Genomic DNA, 24427 nt, shown 5'->3' with positions numbered 1-24427 from the left:
GTACTCCTCAACACCACTGTTCTGCCTCATCTATGTGGCCCTTGACAACCAAAATGACGAAATGTCTTCTCAGCCTTGAATAAACCGAGCAAGGACAACCACTGTTCTCAAGAATTCCATTGATTTGCTTCTCCCTGAATGTGAGAACACCCACCTTATCTCTGATTTAAATGGGCAACTCTTTTCTCTGAGATAACACACCGAGTATAAATCAGCACGCAACAAGCCTCCAAAGTTCGGTGTGAACTCATCGGCGTCTCCAATGCCAGCATTTTGTTTTTAGGCCTCTCATTAAACCAACTGCTCTGAATTGCACGTTAGATTTGCCAAAGATGATTCTGTTCCAAATGTACTTCATTGGCTGTGATTAGGGTGGTGGTGAAAGGCGCGATTAAAATGCAAGGACATAATTCTTCCTCGATCCATTGCCCTGATAATTAATGTCTCCGCTCATGGAAATGGATCCTTTCCATCCACTTTATCGTTCATCAACGTGTTTAGTTCAATTTAATCCCACAACAGCCGACTCCATTCTGATCAAGTACAAGGCGACAGTAAATATTAGGGTCGTGGCACAGGCATCACAAATCGAATCCTCGCCTTTCCTGTTAGATACATGTCAAAAGAAATGCTAAAAGTCAGTCAGTGGCCGGTAGTTGTGGCTGAGTGGTTCAGGCGATGGAAAAGAAATCCATTGGGGTAACCCCGCGCAGGTTCAAATCCTGCCAACTACGTTCCTGTCAAAACAAGCTCACATTTTCTCAGGTCAGGCAATGTGTTTCCATTCAGGGAAGACATGTTCTGAGCCAGAATCCCGTTGTACCCAAAGCCTCAGCTCTGTTTCACTTCCCACCAATACAGCTGAGTATGTTGAGTTTCTGCTGTGTTCCGTCTGTTTATTCTGCATAACTGCTGTTTTTCATGAAATGCCTTCAGTTTTAGAAAAGTACAGCTGATACAGACAATTATCATTCCAAGTGAAGCAGTTGGGAGTTTAAATTCACTCCAAGCCTGCTTTAAGAGCTCGCAATTTTCTGTGCTGCCGTCCGGCATGATGGCTCAGTGGTTAGCACTGCAGTCTCACTGCACCAGGGAACCAGGTTCGATTGCAGCCTCAGATGATTCTCTGTGTGGGTTTCCTCCAGCCATTCTAGTTTCATCCTACAGTCCAAAGATATGGAGGCTAGGTGGAATGGCCATGTTAAATTGCCCATAGTGGTCATGAGTGTGTGGGCTGCAGGGGGATGGGTCTGGTTGGTATGCTTCAGGTGGCAGTGTGAACTTGTTAGGCCCAAGGGCCTGTTTCCACAAATCTAATCAACTGGCTATCACTTTCAACTGTGAAATGTGAAACTGTCGGTTTGAGGTCACTGCGGAAGGAACAAATGCTGTTCCTACTCTACCAGTTCCCTTTTGACTGTACAGTTACGGGTTTTAAGGTAGTCAGGAAAATGTTGCCCAAACGGAAATCTTGTCTGGTGAGTCACCTCAAAGGTATTGTGATGTTGCTTTTCTCGCTACCATAAAGAGCTGAGAATGCTTGGAATCAGAAACAAAAAACAGAAACTGCACTACAGAAAGGAGAAAACAGAGTTCTGAAGAAGCTCTGAAACATTGACTCAAATTCTCTGCCCATGGATGCTCCCAGATATGCTAAGCCTTTCTCCTGCATTTATATTTCACTTGCGAATGAAAGTTTATTTTATCTATTGGGATGAAACAATCAGAATCACCACATACCAAGTTTAACACTTTAAAAAATCTGTGAAGTGATTGGATTCAAACAAACCCAGCAAGAATTCATTCTGCCACAGCCCGACTGGCCATGGAAAGTGACCTGAAAAGAAAAACAGCTTCATATCTCTCCTAGCAGGCATGGCTGAGTGGTTAAGGCCATTGCACTTAAAATCTAGTGAAGCTTCCCTATGCTGCTTCAGATCCTGCTGACTTTGGGAGAAATGTGGAATTGAATGCGACAGCTGTTTACTCCCTTCATTTTGCTTGTGACAGGGAACACAACTTTTCAATCAGACTGCCAATGGTGGGAGAAGGCAACTCACTGTCTATCATTGCAGAACAAGCACAAACCTTCATAAAAGTTAAAGAGGTTTAAGATATCCACCTGCAGGGCCATCCGTGATGAGGCTGCGAGCCATGTGGTGGGAAATAAGACTAGAACAGTCAGTTCTGAGAAAGGGTCACACGACCCACAGTGTTAACCCTGATTTTTCAGCACAAATCCTGCCAGACCTACTGAACGTTTCCAGCAATTTTGGTTTTGTTACGAGAACAGCAAGGTCTTGAGTTCAACTGGTCAGACCCAATGGGCGGAAGGGTCTTTTTCTGTGGTGGAGCCCTCTTAGATCAGATGTGGTCAGATTCGTTTGTGAAGTGATAGGATAACGTTTGAAAATGCACCCAAGCCAGGAAGGTGTCGATCTGACTCTTCCCTCATCTGGCGATCAGGCACGTTATCCATTGGGATTGCGGATAAGTGGCACTGTGCATGTTCCCCGAATCTGTATCTGGGAGACAGGAAGATGCAATCCTGGTGTCTTTTCGCCCAGCCTCTGCAAACCCCTCGCTTCTCAATCTGTTCCTTGAGCCTGATGTTCCCTGGACCTGCTGCCAAGGTAAATATTGGCTTCACGATCTGCCTGTGTTTGTATCGAGCAGCTCATTGACCTTGGAGCTGGGCGGTCAGACGGAGCTGGAGGTGAGGCAGGGACAGAAGCAGAAAGAGATGCGAAATGCAAGTTTTTAGAGTTTGTCATGGCCAAGTTCACCTACGTGAGCTGATACACTTGTGAAGACCTGAATGGTCTTCTCCTGTTCTCATTCAGCCTGCTCCAAAGTGAATTGTAAAACTTCCTCTCTGAGATGGGAATTAACCGGTGACGTAGGAACACATCACTTGCAGTGCCTTTTGTCATGCCCAGCAGTAACTCCCCACGCTGTTTCCGACGTGAATGACCAAATGATCAGGATTTCAAAGACTGCATCATGACACAGATACAGTTCATCATTGTGACGGACAGATATCACCGATTCTGAATAACTACAGAGACATATAAGAAGCAGAGAGTCGCTGTGTACTCGTTGGGGGTGAATGGCTTCTTTCTGCACGGGAATGACGCCATGGGTTTATGACATTACTCTCCCTGTCTCTGTGAGGGAGCGGGTGGGGGAGAAACACTGGCTCATTATTATACCTCCCTTCCACGTTGTACTATCTGCAGCCCTGCAACTCAGGGCCGTTGGGGGTGTCTCTCAGTGAGTGAGTGTTTCACTCAGAATCACTGAACACGGGACTGTTGGTGTCAGACATTAACTCCTGCTGTAGAAGCAGCAAAGTAACCGACGCCTGCTTTGCAAAAGACTGTCTGCAGGATTGTTGTTTGAAGACTAATCCTGAACATCAAACAGGCTGCACCAGAAAATAATTTATTTTAATTTACCCGAGGGAAGAGTCTCCTGTGTCCATTTCTCTCTTTCCCGCTAGCGCACCATCTTTCTATCTCTCAGATAACATACTTTGAGGGAAAGTTCACAATTTGATAATTACCTGCGTATGCGTGTAACTGACTCACCCACCCCAAGTGACTGAGAGGCAGGGGAAGATTGAAAGAGCTCTGCCCTCCCCCACACTGTTTGCAGGCAGAAAAACAATGGTTTAATGAGAGAGCCCGGCCCTGGGGTAATGGAACAACAGCACAGTCCCGGCAGCAGGGAGACAGAATGAGAAGATGGTGTTCTGGAAACTGTTTGTTCCTTGGAATTCCTGAAGCAATGTGGGATGTACGTCACAGAAAGCGAGTCTCAGCTGGTTGAGGAGTGGCCCATGTGGCCTTCAGGTGGCTCGTTGGTGCAGGGGCATGATACTTGCTTTGGGCGTTACAGCATTTATAAATGCCAGAAGTCCCAGTTTTACATCCTAAACAACCACACGTGTTTTGCCACAGTACCCAGTTAATTATCTGAAAAAAGCAGCTTCGTGAAATGAAGTCGAACTGCTTGTCTTTGGGATAGGGTAGACGTACCATTGCAGCGAACATGGCCAAGGGATACACTTGTTCAAAGGAAGCACAAGAGTTTTAGAATGTTAACACAGGCACCCCGAATCAGAATGAAATCTTACGCTGAAGCATTGCTCAATTGTGAGCATGAAACTTGACAAAGTAGGAACATGAAGTGATTGGAGATGGCGCTGAAGAGATTCATGCAAATGGTAGACAGAGGAGACTGGAAGAACAAAACAGGCCAGGCTGCATCAAAAGAATTGTTTCTGGAGGCATTGAAGGCGTTGTGAGTAAGGAGCATCGAAGATAGGTCTCAATATTGAAAGTTTAAAATGTAGCTGTATGTCAGAAATGAAGATGGGTTGGAAAGTTGAGACAGTTCTCCTTGGGGAACGGAAGGGTGTAAAGTGATCTGAGTGAAGCTTCCCAAGTCACGAAGTGCATGGACAGAGAAAATAAAGGTGTGAAATCCTTACCGCACCACAGCTGAAAGGATTGAGGATGATTAGGCAGAGATTTGAAGGCATGAGGAAAATGAAGTAAAAGTGACATGAGGAAGAGCATTCCCACACAAGGACTGGTTAGGATCGGTAAATCACGATCTGACAGCGACAGAGGCAGATTCAATGAACACAAAATGGAATTGGATGGTTTGTTAAAAGTACCTGTGCAGATGTCACAGGGAAAACGAAAAAGATTGACACTAAAAGAGATAATCATTTGCTTGTTGTGGAGACGTGGCATAACTAAGGTTGGGCGCAAGGTCTCCGACTGAGCTGTGACAAGTTTTGTGATTCTGAGTGAAATCGACCAACAGAATGTGGGAAATTAGATTAAGGTTATATTTACACAGTTGCGACACGTTGGTGCAACAAAACAACAGTGAAAAACTTTTAACATCACCCTCGAATGTAAACGCTGCACACCAGATGGAAAGCTGAATACTTGCCTGCGAAGATGGCCCTGCAACAGAGCAGCGTGGTGCAGCGGGAGCATGCTGGGCCCATACCCGAGAGATCGATGGATCGAAACCATCCTTTGATATTTTCTCTGGGTTAGTCCTGTGGCTTGCAGTGAACGGCGCTGTGCACTTTCATCAGCTCTCTGCTTCCATCAGCTTCATGTATCTGAAATAAACATGTCATTTTCATGCACTGGCCAAATTCACACAGGAGCGCTGATACGCTTGTGAAGGTCTGAATGGTCTTGTCCTGTTTGCAGTTGGTCTGCTCGGAACTGAATCACAAAACTTCCTCTTTGAGATGGGAATAAACCGGTGAAGTGGAAACACATTACTTGTAGTATTTTTGTGATGCTTGGCAGTAATTCCCCACACAGTTTCAGACATGGATAACAAAAGGATCAGGATGCAGTTCACCATTATTTGGGACAGATATCACTGTTTGTGAATAACTACAGAGAAATACAAGAGCCAGACAGTCGCTGTGCACTCGATGGGCTGAACGGCTTCTTTCTGCATGGGAATGATGCCTTGGGTTTATGGCATCACACTCCCTGTCTCTGTGAGGGAGCGGGTGAGGGAGAAACAATGGCTCATTATTAAGCCTCCCTTCCCCCTTGAACTGTCTGCAGCCCCGCAACTCAGGGCCGTTGGCGATGTCTCTCAGTGAGTGAGTGTTTCACTCAGATTCCCTTAAGGTGGCAATTTTGGTGTCAGACATTAACTCCTGCTGTGGAGGTCACAAATGGACGGACGCCCTGTGTGCACACAAATTCTGAACATCAAACATGCTGCACAGAAAGATCGCATCTTAAGTTGCTGTAGAGACGAAGCTTCTAGTTTCGACTTCTATCTTTCCCAGCAGCTCTCCTTCTTTCCGTCTGCCTCTGATCAATGTCATTTGATGAAAGTTCCAAATCGCCTTTAAAATTTGCTACACAAGTCTGATTCCACCCCTTCTACTCCTTCCGTCTTCCAGTGTTTGTGAGAGAGCGACAAAGTGCATATCAAACCCCAGCCCTGCCTGCCCGTGGCTAAATGGTTTAATGCATCTGCTAATGGAGAGAGCTGTGTCTCCGGGGTAGAGAGGCAGAGCAAAAAGAAAATGTTCATTGCTGCAATAGGGAGTAGGAATTTTTTTTGAGCAACACTTTCAGATATGCTATTACATACCTCTGGAGCAGACAGAACTTGAACTCTTTCTCCTACATTCAAGGTAGGGACACTATCACTGCCTGAGTGGCACTTCATTTATTGTTAAGTGGGCCGGCAGCAGACTATGTGATTGGTCTTGTGGTCTGATTCTCACATCAGCTGGCTGTTAGAAATGTGAGAAGTTGCTGGCTTGAATCCTGCAGTCAGCCGTTGTTGCCTCTGATTTTTTTTTAATGTTCGGGAGAGCTTGGGGGTGGTTCTTTATGAAATCAGTTTCAGCCTATGCTCCCAAAGGGTGTTTGCTGCAAATATATCACATGCATTCACTTCACCTGAACAAGGTTTAGGGTGAGTAATTGTGTGAAATTATGTTTCACTCGATTGGTTCATAACCTGGCGCAGTTACTGAATGAAATGATGCCAAGTCTCAGTGGAGAAACAGGTGACAGTGAATCAGGCAACTGAGGACAAATTTTGTTTCTTTTAAAAGTGAAATTTTCTGCTTCACAAAGTGAGGTCTATTGAAGTGAAGTAGTGACAGAGTTTACCTTTGCTGGTGCTCACCTCATGTATCACATTTCCACCTTGGTCACAGTAAATATCTCAGCTCGACAAGAAGTCATTTTCAACGCAGTGGGCCAGTGGCGTAATGGATAACGTGTCTGACTTTGGTCCAGAAGATTGGACGCTCGAGTGCAGCCTGCCCATTTAAAAGGCTAGCAGGGTGACAAGTTTTCCCGCAGTTGGAATAGGGGGTGTGCGATTTTGTTGCCAGATTTCCTGAAGCTAACCTATGAAATTGGAAGTTGAGCAGTGTCGGGGACCTTTTCATCTAACTGTTGGTGTCATTTCTGAGCTCACACCAACAGGTTTCATTGCCTGCACAACTTGCTTGTCTTCCATGTAAACCTGCCTGTTGTGGGCGAAACACGGTGGGGACAGAGAGTGAACGCAGAAGCACCTGGAGTGGGTGTTATCCTGGGGGATGTGTCTCTGTATCTCCCTCTGTGGCTAAACATGAGGATGAGTTCCATAAGTGGGGTGTAACACCGTTTTACTGTCATAAAGCCTCAGTCCCGTTCATAGATTACGACGTTAATCTCATTGATATTTGCCCATCATATGTCAGAACGCACAACATGGTGGGCCAAATGCTGGAAACTGAGATTAGAATAGGATAGATGCCTGATTCCATGCACTGACACAATGGTTCTGATAGTCTTTTACCACACGATAAAAAAAACTCGAGGACAGGGAAAAATTGACCTGTCACCAAAAGGAGCAAAAATGGAAAGGCAAAAACAATGTCGTTGAGAAATGATACAAGCATCTCCAATGTATTCTCTGGTTGTTTCATGGTTCGGATTTGGCACTTTTGCAACCACGGCCCTGGTTTGAAATACTGAGTGGAATATCTTCCCTCCTAGCTTTTAGTGATGACAACTTTGCTGACATATTGTACATTTATTCATTAACTGGCGTCGCTGGTTCAGCAGCATTAATTCAATCAACCGCATTGCTGTGGGTCTGGAGTCACATGTAAGCCAGACCTGGTAAGGGTGGGCAGTTTCTTTCCCTAAAGGACATTAATGAATAGGATGTGTTCTTCCAACAATCGATTGCATGGTTTGTATCGCCTCCCCTGTGAGGAGAAGGAAAGGGGCTGTGAGGTAACTAACAGTGTCCCAAACGATATTCAAGCTAACATGAAACAAAGAACTGCGGATGCTGGAAATCTGAAATAAAAGCAGGAATTGGCAGGCAGACCCAGCAAGCCTGGCAGCATCTGTGGAGAGATACAATTAACATTTGAGATCTACTGGCTTTTCATCAGAACCAGGTCAGTTATGCCCTTCTATATTATAATGCCAGGGAAATTATCGCTTTTATCTGTCGAATCTGCATATTTATCAAAATATCACATTAATTTCCCGTCGTCAACTTTACAACTTTAACAGACTTATCGCCTGTGATGCTGCTTCTGTCGCCCTCGGGTGCTGAAAGGATCTGCTTAAAAGATTTTACTTGTCTTTTCCTTTCAGTTAGTTAGCAGCGGTGTCAAATGGAGAATTGAACCTTTTAGTGTCTACCTCAAAAATCGTCTCTCTTTGTCTCTGGGTATTCACCTCATCCCTTTTATGTTCTCCAACTCTCTGTCCGTCCATACTGCGGGCAGCACAGTGGCAATGTGGTTCGTACTACTGCCGCACAGCGCCAGTGACCAGGGTTCAATCCCAGCCTTGGGCGGCTGTCTGTGTGGAATTTGTACAATCTCCCCGTGTCTGCATGGGTTTCCTCCCACAGTCCACAGATGTGCAGGTTAGGTGGAATGGCCATTCTAAATTGCCCATAGTGTTCATGGAGGTGTAGATTAGGGAGGTGGGATGCTCTGAGGTTCAGTGAGGATTTTTTGGGCCAAAGGGCCTACTCCCACACTGCAGGGATTCTATATCTATATCCCTCATTTCCCATTTCGATTCTTTGAAAAGTCTCGAAATCAGAGTGTTTGAGAGTGGAGCTGCTGAGAGGCTTCCCCAGCACAATCACCACTCCCACCCCGACTGTAAAGTCTGGAACAAGGCTCACATTCTCCAAGTAGTGATTCTGTCACTTAGGAACGAGGCAAGGAGACATTTCGTCCCTCCAAACATGATGAGTTTTTAGACTGAGCCTAGGTGTTCCGCAAAGCGGAGCCCAAGCCTATGCTTGGTTTCCCCGATGTAGAGGAGGCCACCTCGGAGGCTTGGGGACCGCTATGTGGAACACCTACGGTCAGTTCACAACAAACATCTCGACCTCCCAGTCGCAAACCGTTTCAACTCCCTCCCACCACCCACTCTTCGGATGACATGTCCTTCCTGGGCTTCCTGCATTACCACAATGATTACCACACCCGAAAGATGCAGGAACAGCATCTCATATCTCGCTTACGAACGCTGCAGCCCGATGGTATCAATGTGGACTGCATAAGCTTCAAAATCTCCCCTCCCCTGACCACTTTCTGAAACTAGCCCAGCTAGTCCCCCCTCTCCCTAACCATTCCTCCCACCTCAAGCCTCACCCCCATCTCCTACCTACTAACCTCATCCCGCCTCCTTGACATGTCCGTCCTCCCTGGACTGACCTATCCCCTCCCAAACTCCCCACCTAGATTTACCTTAACTGTCTGTAACCCCGCCTTTTTGAACGTGTCTGTCTCCTCTCACGCTATCTTCTCCTTCATGTTGGTAATATCGAGGGCTATGTTGACAGTATCGAGGGCTATTGCAGGCTTCAGCGAGACATTGACAGAATGCAGAGCTGGGCTGAGAAATGGCAGATGGAGTTCAACCTGGATAAATGAGAAGTGATGCATTTTGGAAGGTCAAACTTACATGTTGAATATAGGATTAAATGTAAGATTCACGGCAGTGTGGAGGAACAGCGGGATCTTGGTTTTCAAGTGCACAGCTCCTTCAAAGTTGCCACCCACATGGATAAGGTTGCTAAGAAAGCATATGGTGTTTTGGCTTTCATTAACGGGGGGATCGAGTTTAAGAGCCGCGAGGTTATGCGGCAGCTCTACAAAACCCTGGTGAGACCACACTTGGAATATTGTATCCAGTTCTGGTCGCCCTATTAGGGGAAAGATGTGGCGGCTTTGGAGAGGGTACAAAGGAGGTTTAAGATGCTGCCTGGACTGGAGGGCTTGTCTTATGAGGAGAGGTTAACTGAGCTTGGACTTTTCAATCTGGAGAGAAGGAGGAAGAGAGGTGACATGATCGAGGTGTACAAGGTAATGAGAGGCATGGATAGAGTCGATAGCCAGAGACTTTCCCCCAGGGCAAGATTGACTGCCATGAGGGGGTCATAGTTTTAAGGTGTTAGGAGGAAGGTATAGATTAGACGTCAGAGGGATGTTCTTCACCCAGAGAGTTGTGAGCGCATGGAATAGTTTACCAGTGGTACTCGTGGAAGCAGAGTCATTAGTGACATTTAAGCGACTGCTGGACATGTACATGGACAGCAGTGAATTGAGGGGAATGTAGATGTAGTTATGTTATTTTTGGATGAGGATTATTCCACGGCACAACATCGTGGGCCGAAGTGCCTGTACAGTGCTGTACTTTTCTATGTTTTATGTTCGCCCATCTTCTATCCACCTCCCCCTGCCTCCCTATTTATTTCAGATTCCCCTTCACCTCCCCCATTTCTGAAGAAGGGTCTCGACCCAAAACATCAATTTTTCCTGCTCCTCTGATGCTGCTTGGCTTGCTGTGTTCATCCAGTTTCACATTGTGTTGTCTCACACTTTGGACATACAGGTTTTGAGACAGTTAATCTCAACATATAAATGAAACAATTAAATTGGATATGTACCTGTATTTAATTCATAAATAGATTGCAGTCAAAAGCACATCAATTATTCTCGCTTCCACAGCTCCAAACAGACTGAGAATGGGACAAGCATTAGGATATGACCCTGCACTCTCCAATCCTCCACTTCCAGCAGAAAACATCCACCGCAGCTTCAATCAGCCACTTCCTGCCCTTTCCTGGGAGGCAAGATCCTCTAACCGGGACCCAACCTCCCACAAGGGTCAGGAAAACACTGAGTTGCATTGACACAATTTCCAAATTAGTGGAACTTTCTCTGAGACTCACTTGGGCAACCTCAACTGACACAACGAGTGAAAATCTGTTCCTTGTGAACAGATCTTGCCGTGTGAAAAAAGGTGAAATTCCTTACACATTTCACAACAGTTGCAGCAAATTATTCTTGGCCTTCAAATCTTTTTAACTGAACTCTGAAAATGCAGTTCCCGAATGTAAAGCGGCAGATGCTGCTAATCTACACAGCAAACAATGTGCTGAACAGATTGAGTGAGACTTGGCAGACAGATACGCATTTCATACAGTCTGTAACAGAAGTGACTGGATTTAATGGAGCACCTGTTCACAGAGTGAGTGGCAGTCACATGAGCCAAGGAATGCGGACACCGACATCAAAGTATCAATTTTGAATATTGAACCCAGAACCAGCACTGCATCTGAATTGCATGGTTTAAATCAATTACAGCTGAAAAGCAAAATATGTAAATGGTGTTAGTTGTGATTGAGAGGAATGAACTGGAAACTTATGCTTTTCCAGGTGGATCATCTTCAGCACCTTGAAATTCGTTTGCAGGGGATTAGCCTCAGTTTGAAAATGCCAAAATAACTAACAGTTAGTCGGGTCTGGCTGGCCGAGTCATTATAGTGTGAGGTTCTTAATCTCTGTGAAAAATGCTTCAATTTTTTTCTGGAAATCGCAGAAATCAGTTTGCAGGTGCAGCCAAATGTACATGAAATGCTATTTCAAAACGGCAAGCCTACTCCAATCCTGCACCAACAAAACTGTTCAAAGTTACAGGATGAGAATGGCCACTTCCAGCTGTGCTCCATGTCAAATGGAGCTGAAGCAAAATTAGCTGTTTCAGAGGGTTCTGCAGAAAACATCAGTGAATTCTCCCTGAACATTATCCAGTTCATAAGGAAATTTGCTATCTTTGGTGACTGCGTGTGCTTACTCAATAAAATCTTTATTGGTTGTTGAGTGGATTTCTAGCTCAGGGTGTGAATGCTGTGGTTGGTTCGCTTGCCGAGCTGGACTATTCGTTTGCAGATGTTTCAAAATCATGCTGGGTAACATCATCAGTACAGCCTGCGATGAAGCACTGTTGTGTTTTCCAGCCTGTTATTTAAACTCTGGTGTCCGTTGGATTTGATTACCTCATTTCCAGGGCTTCCTCGCAGTGGTGTCAGGTTCAGTTCCATGTGCTTGTTGCTGGACTTCTGGGTGGAGAATCTGGACTCTTGGAATTGCATGCTGGTCTCTTTTAGGCCTGTCCTTGGATCTTGGTTTGTTATCCCAATTGAGCTGGTGGTACTCCTTATCCGTGTGAATGGAGATGAGTGAATATTGGCCGTGTGTTTTTGTTGCTAGTTGGTGTTCATGTATGCTTGTGGCCAATTATCTTCCTGTTTGTTCATGTAATGTTTGTTGCAATTCTTGCATGGAAACCTCGTAGAGTCAAGAACATGAAGTTGCTCTCTGGAAGATGGAGCCAAGTCATACTGTAACTGAGACTGAGGAAATGACAGACAGTAACTGTAAGTATGATGCACGTTATCGTCTTGTACCAGGCTCCCCTGGATTTCTGCGTTTCCCCTTCAGAATGGTGCTGTTCATGTTATACTTATGCTTCAGAGTTCTTGTGTTTCAAACAATATGCTGAATCATACTCGAACACGAAAATCTAAGTTCCAGAAAATTCGTGCCGGCCACATTTTCTCTATGGAAGTGTAACCGAAAAACATATTTTCACAGGCACACTGCATTTGTTTCTCTCTGTGCCTCAAAATATATGCTCAGCTTGCCATTCTTTTCTGTTTTGACTGAAGTTATTAATGTTGTTGCTGCGTATGTCATACCCTGGAATGGAGAGGAGGAGCAGAATGGAGATCTTTGAAACTTTTTTGTGCCACTTCATTTACGGTAGACAATAGACAATAGGCAATAGGTGCTGGAGTAGGCCATTCCAGCACCACCATTCATTATGATCAAGGCTGATCATCCACAATCAGTATCTTGTTCCTGCCTTATCCCCATAACACTTGATTCCACTATCTTTACGAGCTCTATCTATCTCTTTCTTGAAAGTATCCAGAGAATTGTCCTCCACTGCCTTCTGGGGCAGAGAATTGCATATATCCACCACTCTCTGGGTGAAGAAGTTTTTCCTCAAATCTGTTCTCAATGGCCTACCCTTTATTTTTAAACTGTGTCCTCTGGTTCTGGAATCACCCATCGGCGGAAACATGCATCCTGCCTGCAGACTGTCCAATCCCTTAATAATCATATATGCCTCAATCAGATCCCCAGTCATCCTTCTAAACTCAAGTGTATACAAGCCCAGTCGCTCCAATCTTTCGACATTTAATAGTCCCGCCATTCCGGGAATTGACCTCGTGAACCTTGTATTGCGCTGCAAAAAGAATGTCACAATTAGAGCATGCTGCTTGTGTGTAGTGTGGCAGAGTGGATAAAGGCTCCACTCTCTACAGAGGTGTGGGTTTGAATCCCACCGCTGCCATTTGTGCCCATGTTTTGTTTAACTGAGCGCGTTGCACGGATGAGTTTGGTTCAAAGTGCCCAAACAAAAATACACCATCTCTTGAGAACTGCAGTCATGATGAGTAAAAGCACAGAAGCACAATAATGCCAATGGTCCGGCTGAGTCTCTGCAATATCATGGTTGTCATTTTCACCTCACACATGAAAAGGCTTTCAATTCAATGCAGAGCTGTTGCGTTATTATCTCAGCAAGATGTGTTTTCCCCAATTGTAAGTGGGTGGTTGGATTTCGTTATGTTTCTGCTGTTTGTGTCACACAATCTTGCAGTGAATATACAAATATACTCGCAAATATTTGATGCTTTGAGGAAGAAAACAACGATGAATATTTAACTGTGGTGACACATTAGTTTTGATTTCTCTCTCTCCTGGTTCTGATGATGAGCCGAGACCATTATTGTCACAAAGGCGCTGCATTGCTAAACCATTATGCTATGCACTTCTGAGTTCCAGTCGCACTCTGGTTGATTTTCCCGAAATGCTCACCTCATGGCTCAGGCTGCGCCTTTTCCTACTTCCTGTATGTGTCTGTTCTGGTCAATTTATCTCACCACAGAGCGCGAAGTTCTCTGTAGATCAAAAATTCCAATCCATCTCCTAAGATTAGCTCATCACATCTTTCCAAAAAATTCCTGATGAACTCAGGCTCCAATCAGTTTGGAGGTACGAATCCCACCACTACTTTTTGTACCGGTATTCCATCACTCAGGCTTTTCAGGTTGTCTAACAGACACAATGCATTTATTCTTCACTGCAAGTTAAAATTCAAACGGATTGTGGTTTTCTTTTTTGCTTCTGTTGCATGTAAAAAGTTACCTGTTTGGGGATGAGAGTGATACACCAGGGGCTGGCACAAGTTTTGGGGGGAGTCTTCCTGCAGGTAAAGCCTTTGCTGAGGCTCCAGGAGAGTGTCCCGGGGAAAGGTGATTGGGTAACAGTAGGGAGGGGTGGCGTGCGCGGGCGGTGTGAAACAATAAGCTTTCAGCGAACAGCAGAGAGCACTGAGCGATCACGCCAGAAACTCATGCCTCCTGTGAAATTTTTGTATCAAGAGTGCGGGAGAGGTCAGCTGCGTTCAAGTCTTATTTTCTTTACCACACTGCCAAGGACCCTGAAAGTTCTTGGGAGTGAGGGAGAGGGAGGGAGTGAGGGGTAGGGAGGGTGAGGGAGGGACCAGGGAGGGAGAGCCAAGGAGCAAGGAACAGGACAGGGGGAGGGAGCAAGGCATAGTGCGGGAGCCAGGGACAGGGAGGGAGAGAGTGAGCGACAAGGAGGGAGGGAGCGACAGGGAGAGAGGAAGCGACCGACAGGGAGGGAAAAACAGGGAGGGAGTGAAGGACCTACAGGGATGGGGGGAGAGAGCGAGCAACATGGAGAGAGTGAGCGAGAGGGAGGAAGTGAGTGGCTGGAAGGGAGGGAGGGAGAAAGCGAGCAATAGAGAGGGAGGGAAAAACAGGGAGGGAGGGAGCGACAGGGACGGAGGGCAAATCAGGGAGGGAATGAGGGAGGGAGCAACAGGGAGGGAGCGACTGGGATGGATGACAAAACAGGGATGGAGTGGCAGGGAGAGTGCAAGAAACAGGGAGGGAGGGAAGGAAGGAGAGAGTGACTGGGAGTGAGGGAGAGAGATAGTGGCACAAAGGAAGATAGAGAGTGAGAGAGAGCAGGTGACAGAGAGGGAGGGCGAGAGAGAATGACACAGGCAGGGGGTGAAGTACAGGGGGATGGAGGGCCAGCGAGCCAGAGACGGGGCAGGGGGAAGGGGGAGAGGCACCCAGAGGGTGACAGAGATAAATGAGGGACTTGAAGGGAGAGGAGGGAGACAGAGAGCAAGAAAGAGAGAGAGGGAGAAAGTGGGTCAGAGACAGAGAGGTGGAGACAAGGAAACAGAAGCAGAGTGAGAGGTGAGAGTGACGGGGGAGGAGAGATACAAAGGGTACAGAGGGGGATGGGGAGAGAGAGGGGGGGGAGGGGATGGAGAGAGAGAAAGTGTGTGATAGGGAATGAGGGAGATTTAGGATCAGAGGGAAAATACAGAGTGGGAGATGGGGTTCACACAGGCAGAGGGTGAAAGAAGCGGGTGCGGACATTTGAGGAGGAGGGAGAGAGAGAGAGAGAGAGAGAGAGAGAGAGAGACAGAACGCAGGGACAGAGGGAGGGAGTGGTTTGGAGAGGATGGGTGCAAAGAGAGAAGGAAGGGATCAGAGAGAGGGATGGGGAGGACAGAGAAATGTGGGTCAGAGAAGGAAAGGGTGAGCGAGGAGGAACAGGAGAGAGAAAGAGACAGAGATATCCCAGCGGTGTAGGCAAGGACAGAGTGACTCAAACCGAACTCCTGAGCTCAGTCCCTAAATCCTCCCATTGCCTTGGGACTGAGTCTGTCTCTTTCCTCAGCTGAGCTTCATCAACACAGAGACAAACAACAATATAGTTTGCTGTGCTGCTTGGCACTTTTTAATGAACGTTAATTACATATTGAAGTTATGGATGCAGTCAGTGGAATGGTGCCTTTTCTCTTTGGCCTGTGAGTTGAGAGAAACATTGACATGCTTCCCTGTAACCCCCTGTCGGATAAGGTTGGATAAACCAGCACGACCCTCAGTCTGTTAACATAGCGATAGGCTGCTTCATTGCTGAAGCATTGAACTGAAATGAGAAAATCCTGGATGGATTGATTAATGAGTGAATTTGATTGATTGATGAATTCGGGTAAAGGGATATTTCAGCACATTCTTCAGCTGCTGCCTGAACTTAGTCTGGGTCACGGCATAAATCGCGGTGTTTGTGCAGCAACTGAGGAGCTGCAGCATGAAGCCCAATTCCAGCACAAAGTAATCGAAATACAAAGAGGCATACCCCAAATTATACATCCGGAACCACATAGAATACACCATTAAAATTGACCACAACAGGATGAAATTGGCTGAAATCACAAACAGTAAAATGATGGATTTTTTTTCGATTTCTCATTTCTGTGTCACACTGACCGTCCCCATTGGTATGAGCCCGGAGTCTCCTGCGGGCTCTGCTGGTCACTAAAATGTGTCTGACGGTGAAAACATTGAGCAGCAGAATCAGGAGAAATGGGAGAGTCGGGGTTAGAATGTGGTGGAGGAACTCGATTGTGATCCAGGCACGAGAGGAATGAACAGTCAAAAACCAGGGGTTGTTCCCCAGCCAATAGCGAGCTGTGAGCATAAAGTACCAGAAAATGTTCTTTAAACAGCTCAGCACAGTCACTGTTCCCAAAACCACAGCCGCCGTGTTCTCACTGCAATATTTACTTTTCAGCTTCTGACAACAAATGGCCACAAATCTGTCAAAGGTGAAAGTGACAGTGAACCAGACAGAACAGTCAGTGGCTGCATAAAGCAGGACGGCGTGGATATTACACACGGGGATGGAGAACAGGAAATAAAACTGTTCTGGATAAACAATGGGAATGTGTCTCAATATCAGATCGAGGATAATGACGAGTAGATCCGCCACTGCCATGGCCCCCAGGTAACATCTGACACATGGAGACAATCCACAATCTTTATAAAGCAGGACATAGATCGTCACTACGTTAACTGTGAGGGAGGAAAACAAATAAATTATACATCAGCCTGGAGGTAAAGTTACCAGTTTGATTGCGGACCCAGTGACATTTTCAAATGTATCAATTATTTGTTGAAAAAAATGAAGCTGGAATAACAAATAATAAAGTCTTTTTTTTTGAAAAGAACACAGTGTAAAGCACAAGAAACTCTCGCTCCATGAAGGCATTAATGCACATCCATAAGAACAGATAGTTTCTGGAACATTCTCACAGACTCAATCACTCAAGAGCAGGCGCAGGCCATTTATTTACAGTTCCTAACAAGGAAGATGAAGATGTTGCCATCCTGAACGAGTCTCTCCCAGTTCCCTGAAGACAAGCAGAGTTTTGAAATTTTTGTCTTTATGTCTAAATTCTGGTCAATTTTCAGTTGAGAAGAATCAGGAGCACAGGGAAAATGCATTCACTCATTTAACTGCCTGAGGGGTTTTCAAACAGTTTCGCCTTCTCCCTGGAACGGGATCTTTTCCCTCAGGATCTGATCTTTTGTTCAAGTAACTGACATCCAACTGTTCACAAATAATGTCTGTTACAGAATATTCCGAGGAATGTCGGTGACAGAATGTTCTGGGGAATGTTGGTTACAGAATGTGACGGAGTCAAAAAGACCCACATCACAAAGGCCCTTCTGTCCATCAGTTTTGGTGAGACCCACTCAGCCTCGCGGTGGAAATCTCTCCCCAAACTCAACACAACTGCCAAACACAAATTAAAGGCATTGCCAGATCAGCTGAAGTGGTCAGTTATCTCACATTCTCAATCCACCTCACGGAACCAGCCCAGACACCACAAACCCAGATGGAATATCTGTTCAGCATGGAGCACTGTGCAGACCAGGCTAGTGTCCTGCTCAATACAACCTGGCAATCTGTCCAGAGTGGGACACTGTGCAGGCCTCACCAGTCACATAGATATCAGTCCAGCACGGGGAGCTGTGCAGACCACACCAGTGCATTGATCTATAAACCCGGAACAGGTATCTCTCCAGCAGTGAAGTGAACATCGCTGAACCGATGTGTAAACCCGGAGCAGTTACCCTCTCCGTGTAGATCTGAACAGACCACCCCAGTGCAGTGCTCCGTACCGCTGTGTTAAATCGCTGCCCAGCCTGGGGAAACTTGCAGCCCATGCTGGAAGTGACAGGATGTGGGGTCCCATCCATTTACAGCTCCATATCTCCAGTGTGCCATGACTAGGGGTGCCATGGGTGTGAAAACCACTGCCAGAGAGAGATGGTGGGGAATGAGTTTCAATACCAACCAATGTGATGTGTTAGATATTTAGGCAGAGGGGGAGATGGAGAGACAGTGTCATGGAAGCGACTTTTCTGATGCTATCTTATCAAACTCCCTCATTATCTCCCTACCCCAGCACATGCCATTCCTCTCATTCAATGCCAGCCTGTTTCTCCCACCCATCATGGCTGGTAATAGTTCCCATCGCCTGGATGGCCCAGGCATTCCATGACCCCTGTTACAGGTACCATCTTTAAAAGGCCAATGGGCACACAGTTGATCGTTCTCCGTTTGGAGCCACCCTGCACGGTTTACCCCGAGCCTGGCAGATAAGGGTCAATTGTACCAAGATTTATCGAAAGGGACACGGAGATCCTGGTGCATGGGCGAGTACAAAGGAGGACGATTCTTTTAGCAGAGGAAACCACACCACCAGACCCACCGAGCATTGCCTGAGGTCACCACCCAGCTCAGTGCAGTACCTGCAGTCTGAAGAAATGTACAGCAACACAGGACAAGCAACAATATCCTTCCCCGCTCTGCCACGATAAGTGTCACCATGTTCTCTCTGCTCCATCTCTCTCTGCCTCTCTGTCTCTCTCTCTGTCTCTCTCACCTCCACTACTCCCCGACACTGAAAACACTGCATGGACCCAACACTGTCGACTGATTCAATCCGGATTCCTCACCATTTCCGCCTCGCCCACACCATCAATAACAGCAGAGCCACACACATTCACCTTCATTCCCTCCCTCCCTTTCCCTCATTCCAGGCGAATCAGCCTGGAATATGCCAGAAAGTGCGATGCAGGGCGGTGGTGTTCCCCACATCAGTTCCCTCACCCACCTTCGTCCGCCGCATGGGAAGGACCCTGGAATGAGCCGGAGAGAACCAGGACGATCCGTGTGGAGATTCCAAAATGCACACGTCCGACCGACCGAGTAAGGATCAATGTTCAGTGAGGGGTAATTCTCGCTTTAACCCCACTGTCAGTTCCATTTCCACCTGGCACAGCTTAGAAGCCGTGTCCCTGATGCCATCTCACTTTTATATCGAGCCAGTACAAATGGAATCCCCATGGTCTCGGTGGGCAGGAGGGTGGGCTCAAAACACATCGTCTCCACCAGCTCCCAGGAAGGGAGCACGGAGTCTCCCTCCCGCACCTCCTCCTTCACACAGCTCAGATACAGAAACTAACCTGTAATATTTACTAGTCTCCCAACTTGTCCTTACAACTTCAATAATCAAGCATTGAAAATCTCACAGAGTCACAGTCCGCATGGAACAACTGAAATACTGTCACACTCACTGGAGTGAGCAAATCCTGATGTACTCTCATGGAGGGACTCAAATAATGAAATGCTGTCAAAAGAATAACAAAAATCCTGACACACACCAGATGGAATGAATGAAATATTGACAAACCACAGAGCCAGAGAAATTCTGATAGGATCCCCTTATTTGTGTAAGAGTCGGTGTATTTGTGTGTGTATCTGTGTGTCATTGTGTGGGGCAGGTCTGACAGTCTCTGATGTGATGCAATGCCACCCTCTGCTGGTCTCCACACGCCACTGCACAGGCAGCAGCAGAGGATGGGGACCATCAAGGATTTATTCAGAGAGGGCCTGGGAGGGCAGCAGCTCACACCATCCAAACTGATTTCTTCTTCATGTACTTATCGAAATGTCTTTTAAATATTGTAACTGTACTCACTTACAACATTTTTCCTTGAAGTTTATTCCATACACAAACAACTCTGTGTAAAATAATTGCCCCTCATGTCTTTTTTAAAATTTTTGCTCCACAAAACTGAAAATATCCTCATCGTCTTGAAATCCTTCACCCCGAAGAAAAGATAAGTGACATTCAACTCATCTGTACCCCTCATGATTTCTAAGCCTCAATCAGGTCACCCCTCAACTTCCGACACACAACGGAGAAAAATCCCAGCCAATCCAGATTCCCCTCCTATCTCAAACCATCCATTCCCAGTGACATCCCGGTACATCTCTGCTGATCCTTCTCCAGATTAATATTATCCTTCCTGAAACAGTGCGACCAGAACTGGACACAGTACTTCAGAAGATGCCTCACCTACATCATACACAACGTGAAAATAACATCCCAACTCCGAAACACAAAAGTCTGAGCAAAGAACCTTGCGAACTAAATGCCTTCTGAACCAACCTGTCTATATGTGACACAGACTTCAATGAACTATACCTGATGGGCTAGTCTCTTTTCTGCAAGACTACCAAAGGTCCTAATTTAAATTGTACAATTCCTGTCCTTGTTTTGTCAGCGAAATGCCACCATCAGTCACATATTCTCCTCCACTCCCTTTTCTACCTCCCGCAGGGACCGTTACCTCTGGGACATCCTGGTCCGTACCTCCTTCACCTCCAACGCCTCCCCACAGCCCTCCGGCACCTTCCCCTGTAATGGCGAAGGTGCAACGCCTGCCCATTTACCTCCTCCATCTCCAGTATCCATGGCCAAAACATACCTTCCAGGTGAAGCAACACTTCACCTGCACTTCCCAGAATCTAGTCTACTGCATTCACTGCACACAATGTGGTGTCCTCTACACTAGGGAAACAAAGTGTAGACTTAGCGACTGCTTTGCACAACATCTATGTTCTGCTCGCAAAAAAGACCTTGAGCCACCTGTTTTCTGTCACTCTAACACACCACCCTGCTCTGTGGCCAACATTTCTGTCTCTGGCTTGCTACAGTGTTCCAGCGAAACCCAATGCAAGCTGTTGGAACAACATCTCATTTTCCACTTGGGGACTCTACAATCCTCCGGAATCAATCTTGAATTTGATAATTTTAGGGCCTAAACTCTCCCATGCCCCAGCCCCAACCCCACACACCAGGCCTTGTTACCACATAGCTTTCCAATTCACACCCGCTGTTATTCGTCACTGACAGTCCCTATTAACAACTATGCAATCTCCGTCCCTGATCGCTAGCAACTCCTTTGTCTGTCCATATTCTCTCTCTCTCTTTGGGACCTATCCGATCATTTACTTCCTACCCAACCCACCTCCCTATTTTCTGAGTATAAACTGACATTTTCCCAGGCGCCATCACTTCTGAGGAATGGTCACCGGACCCCAAACATGTTAATCATCTCGGAGGGAGATGATTTTCACTGCACAAAGCCGTGTTCCCGATCTCTAATCACTTCTTGCCTTTCCGATTGCTTGTAAATCCTATCCCTCAGAATCCCCTCCAACAACTTACCCAGCTCTCATGTCAGACTCACTGGCCTATGGTTCCCTGGCTTGGCTGCTCATTGTTTCCTTTTCCGGTCCCACTCCTCCACTGGTCACAGCAATTTTTATATGTATCCAGGTTGGTGATGTGACCAACGACTGGGTCAGGGTCAGTGTAAGGAATGAATCAGGCAGTTTTCTATAAAATGCTGAAACAACATGTGTATGGCCAAAACAAATTTCCTCAAACTATAATGGAAACAAGAATGACACACACAGTTCATAAACTCCCCCCCACCCCCACCCCCTCACACATACACTCACACACACACACACACACACACACACACACACACACACACACACACACACACACACACACACAAGATAGATATATTTTGATTAATAATAATATCAAAGGTTATGGTGAGAAGACAAGATAATTATTTACTGAACCATGTCAAGCATAATCGAACAGCAACACAGAGTTGATGGGCCAAATGGCTAATTCTGCTCCAACGTCTTATGCTGACTGGTCCGAAGGTTTCAGGAATATTTTCCCAAGAGAGCAATGATGGCTGAGATTGATAAATACTTTACAAAACAGAGTCAATCGGAATACGGAATAGCTTTGAGGGGATGAATGGCATACGTCTGCTCCTATTTGTTGTGCCCTTTAAATAGGAGGTAACTTGTTGTGAGATTAACACCCTTTAAGGAGTCTCCCAATTAAGATTGAGATAAGAATATTTCTTTCTCTTTAACATTGTGCTGTCTATAATGTTCTCATCCCCAGGGAATAGTGAACACTGGGTTAGTGAAGATATTCAAGGCGGAGCTCAACTGACCTTTAATGGACATGAGATTCCATTATTGGGAATAAACAGGAAAAGTGTGTTCAGCCAAAAACAGATCACCCATGATCTTTCTAAATTGAGGAGTAGGCTCGAGGGTCTGAATGGCCAACTGTAGCTCCTATCCTGTGTGTTGTTCTCTCACTCCAACCCTTGAGGCTGTTACAGAGGAAAAAAAAACAAGTGCCCATTCTTTTAGTCATGGTTATTACAATGAGATAGGAGATCATTCTTCTCCCTTCCGGAGTTACACAGGACTAGAATGAAGTACTCAGACATAGAGTCATGGACGCATAGAGATGTACAGCATGCAAATAGACCCTTCGGTCTAACTCGTCCATGCCCTGTAGACATTGTAAATAAATCTAGGCCCATTTGTCAGCATTTGGTCCATACCTCTCTAAATCCTTCCTTAACAGATACTCATCCTGATGCCTTTTAAATGTTGGAATTGTACCAGCCTCCACCACTTCCTCTGGCAGCTCATTCCATAAACACACCAACCTCTGCATGAAAATGTTGCTCCGTAAGTCCCTTTTAAACCTTTCCCCTCTCCCCTTAAAGCTATGCCCTCTCGTTTTGGACTCCCCCACCCCGGGGAAAAGACCTTGGCTGTTTACACTCCTGTGTCCCTTATGACTTTGCAAACATCTGTCAGGTGACTCAGCAAAGACTTTTTTAAAAAAAAATATTGTGTATCAATTGTGGCAAATTTTCCACAAAGCACCCACAGCCAAAAAATGATTTTAATCATTAAGATTATCTGTATTTGTGGTATTGTTAAAGGAACAAATGTTAACCAGACTGATAGGAAATCTTCCCTCCTCCTCAATACGTGCCTGGGGAAAATTTAACACCTGACTGAGAGGGCACACAAGGTTTATTACTGTTGCTGAAAGACAACAATTTTGACTGTGCAGCATTCTACTCAAGTGTCGGTCTATATTCTGCGCTTGTCTTTTAAATGCTCAAGGATCAGAAGCCTCGACAATCAGCTCCAAACTACAGGAGAAGCCCTGCAACCTTTCTCAGCTGTGACACAGCGAGCCCTGGTTATCTAACAGAAAATGCAGAGTAGAGATAATTATTTATTTTCAGGTTGGAAAACTACAATTCTTGGAATTCCTCAGGGATCATTGTGAGGACATCCACAGTTTACAATCTATATTAACGATTTGGGTGAAGGATTGGAGCTCAATTTGCTAGTACTCCAGTACAGCCACTCAAAAAGATGTCAAGTGGAGGCAGAGCATGTAGAACGGGGTATAGACAGGAGATGTCAGTGAACAAAAAAAATCGGCAATGCAAAAATAAAGTACAATGTGCATTATGGGATGTTTGTGTGTTGGGGAAAGGATAAAAAAGGCAGTAAATGATCTAACTGGAGGGAGAATACAGAGCTAGGTGCTAAAGAGAGAGTTGTGGATCCTGGTACATAAATCATACAAAGCCTGTCTGAAGATTTCATAAGTGATTTGGAAAGTAAATGGAATGGTGCTGTTTCTTGCAAAGGGTATGGTCTTAGGCATGTTTCCCTGCTTCTGTACAGGGCATTGCTGAGATTCCACTTGATGCACTCTCTGTCATTATGATTCCCTCAACTTAATAAAAACACAATGGCCTTTGGTTCTCTATGTACTGCCCTGTGATGAAGACATTTTGTGATTGAGGATTAACAGTTTAGACCTGACAATGAGAAATGGTCTTGTCAGTGTAACGTCTTGAGGAGAGTGTAAATGGTGAATACCTGATGGATATTTCGTCTCGTATGGGAGAATAAAACTGGGGATTTTTTAAAAAATAAAACAGGTTCTGAGTTAGGATCACTGAATCTGAAACATTAATTCTAATTTCTCTTCATAGATGTTGCCAGGCTGATGAGCTTTTCCAGTAATTTCTGCATTTCTTTAGGAATAAGACACAATCATATTAACACTGATATTGTGAAGATATTAAACATGTTTTTTTTTAATTATGCAGGCACATATAAGTATATCTTTAAATCAAGTGGGGCCATTTGTTTTGTAGGGAAATAGCTCTGTGTGTGTCAGCAGCAGCGATGCACCTACATGGATCAGGGAATGTGAGGGAAGCATATAATTCAGACAATGTTCAAGGAGACTTCACATGTTCCAGTTTGGGGGTTGCATATCATTATTGTGCGATTCAACTCAGAGAGGGAAAAAAATATAACCCGCCTCAAAAGCAACAGCCTATTGCTCCC

General features: G+C 45.6%; 1 non-coding gene across 1 annotated transcript; it reads left to right on the top strand.

Moving 5' to 3' along the window:
• The first annotated feature begins 652 nt into the window (after positions 1-652).
• Positions 653-734, top strand: trnas-aga (transfer RNA serine (anticodon AGA)). The gene has a single exon. It is a non-coding gene; the product is annotated as a tRNA-Ser (tRNA).
• Positions 735-24427: the final 23693 nt, after the last annotated feature.

The sequence above is a fragment of the Stegostoma tigrinum genome, unplaced genomic scaffold (assembly GCF_030684315.1).
Source record: "Stegostoma tigrinum isolate sSteTig4 unplaced genomic scaffold, sSteTig4.hap1 scaffold_57, whole genome shotgun sequence".
NCBI classification, from domain to species: domain Eukaryota; kingdom Metazoa; phylum Chordata; class Chondrichthyes; order Orectolobiformes; family Stegostomatidae; genus Stegostoma; species Stegostoma tigrinum.
Note: the sequence above shows the minus strand (reverse complement) of the source record. Positions and strands in the feature narration are given on the sequence as shown.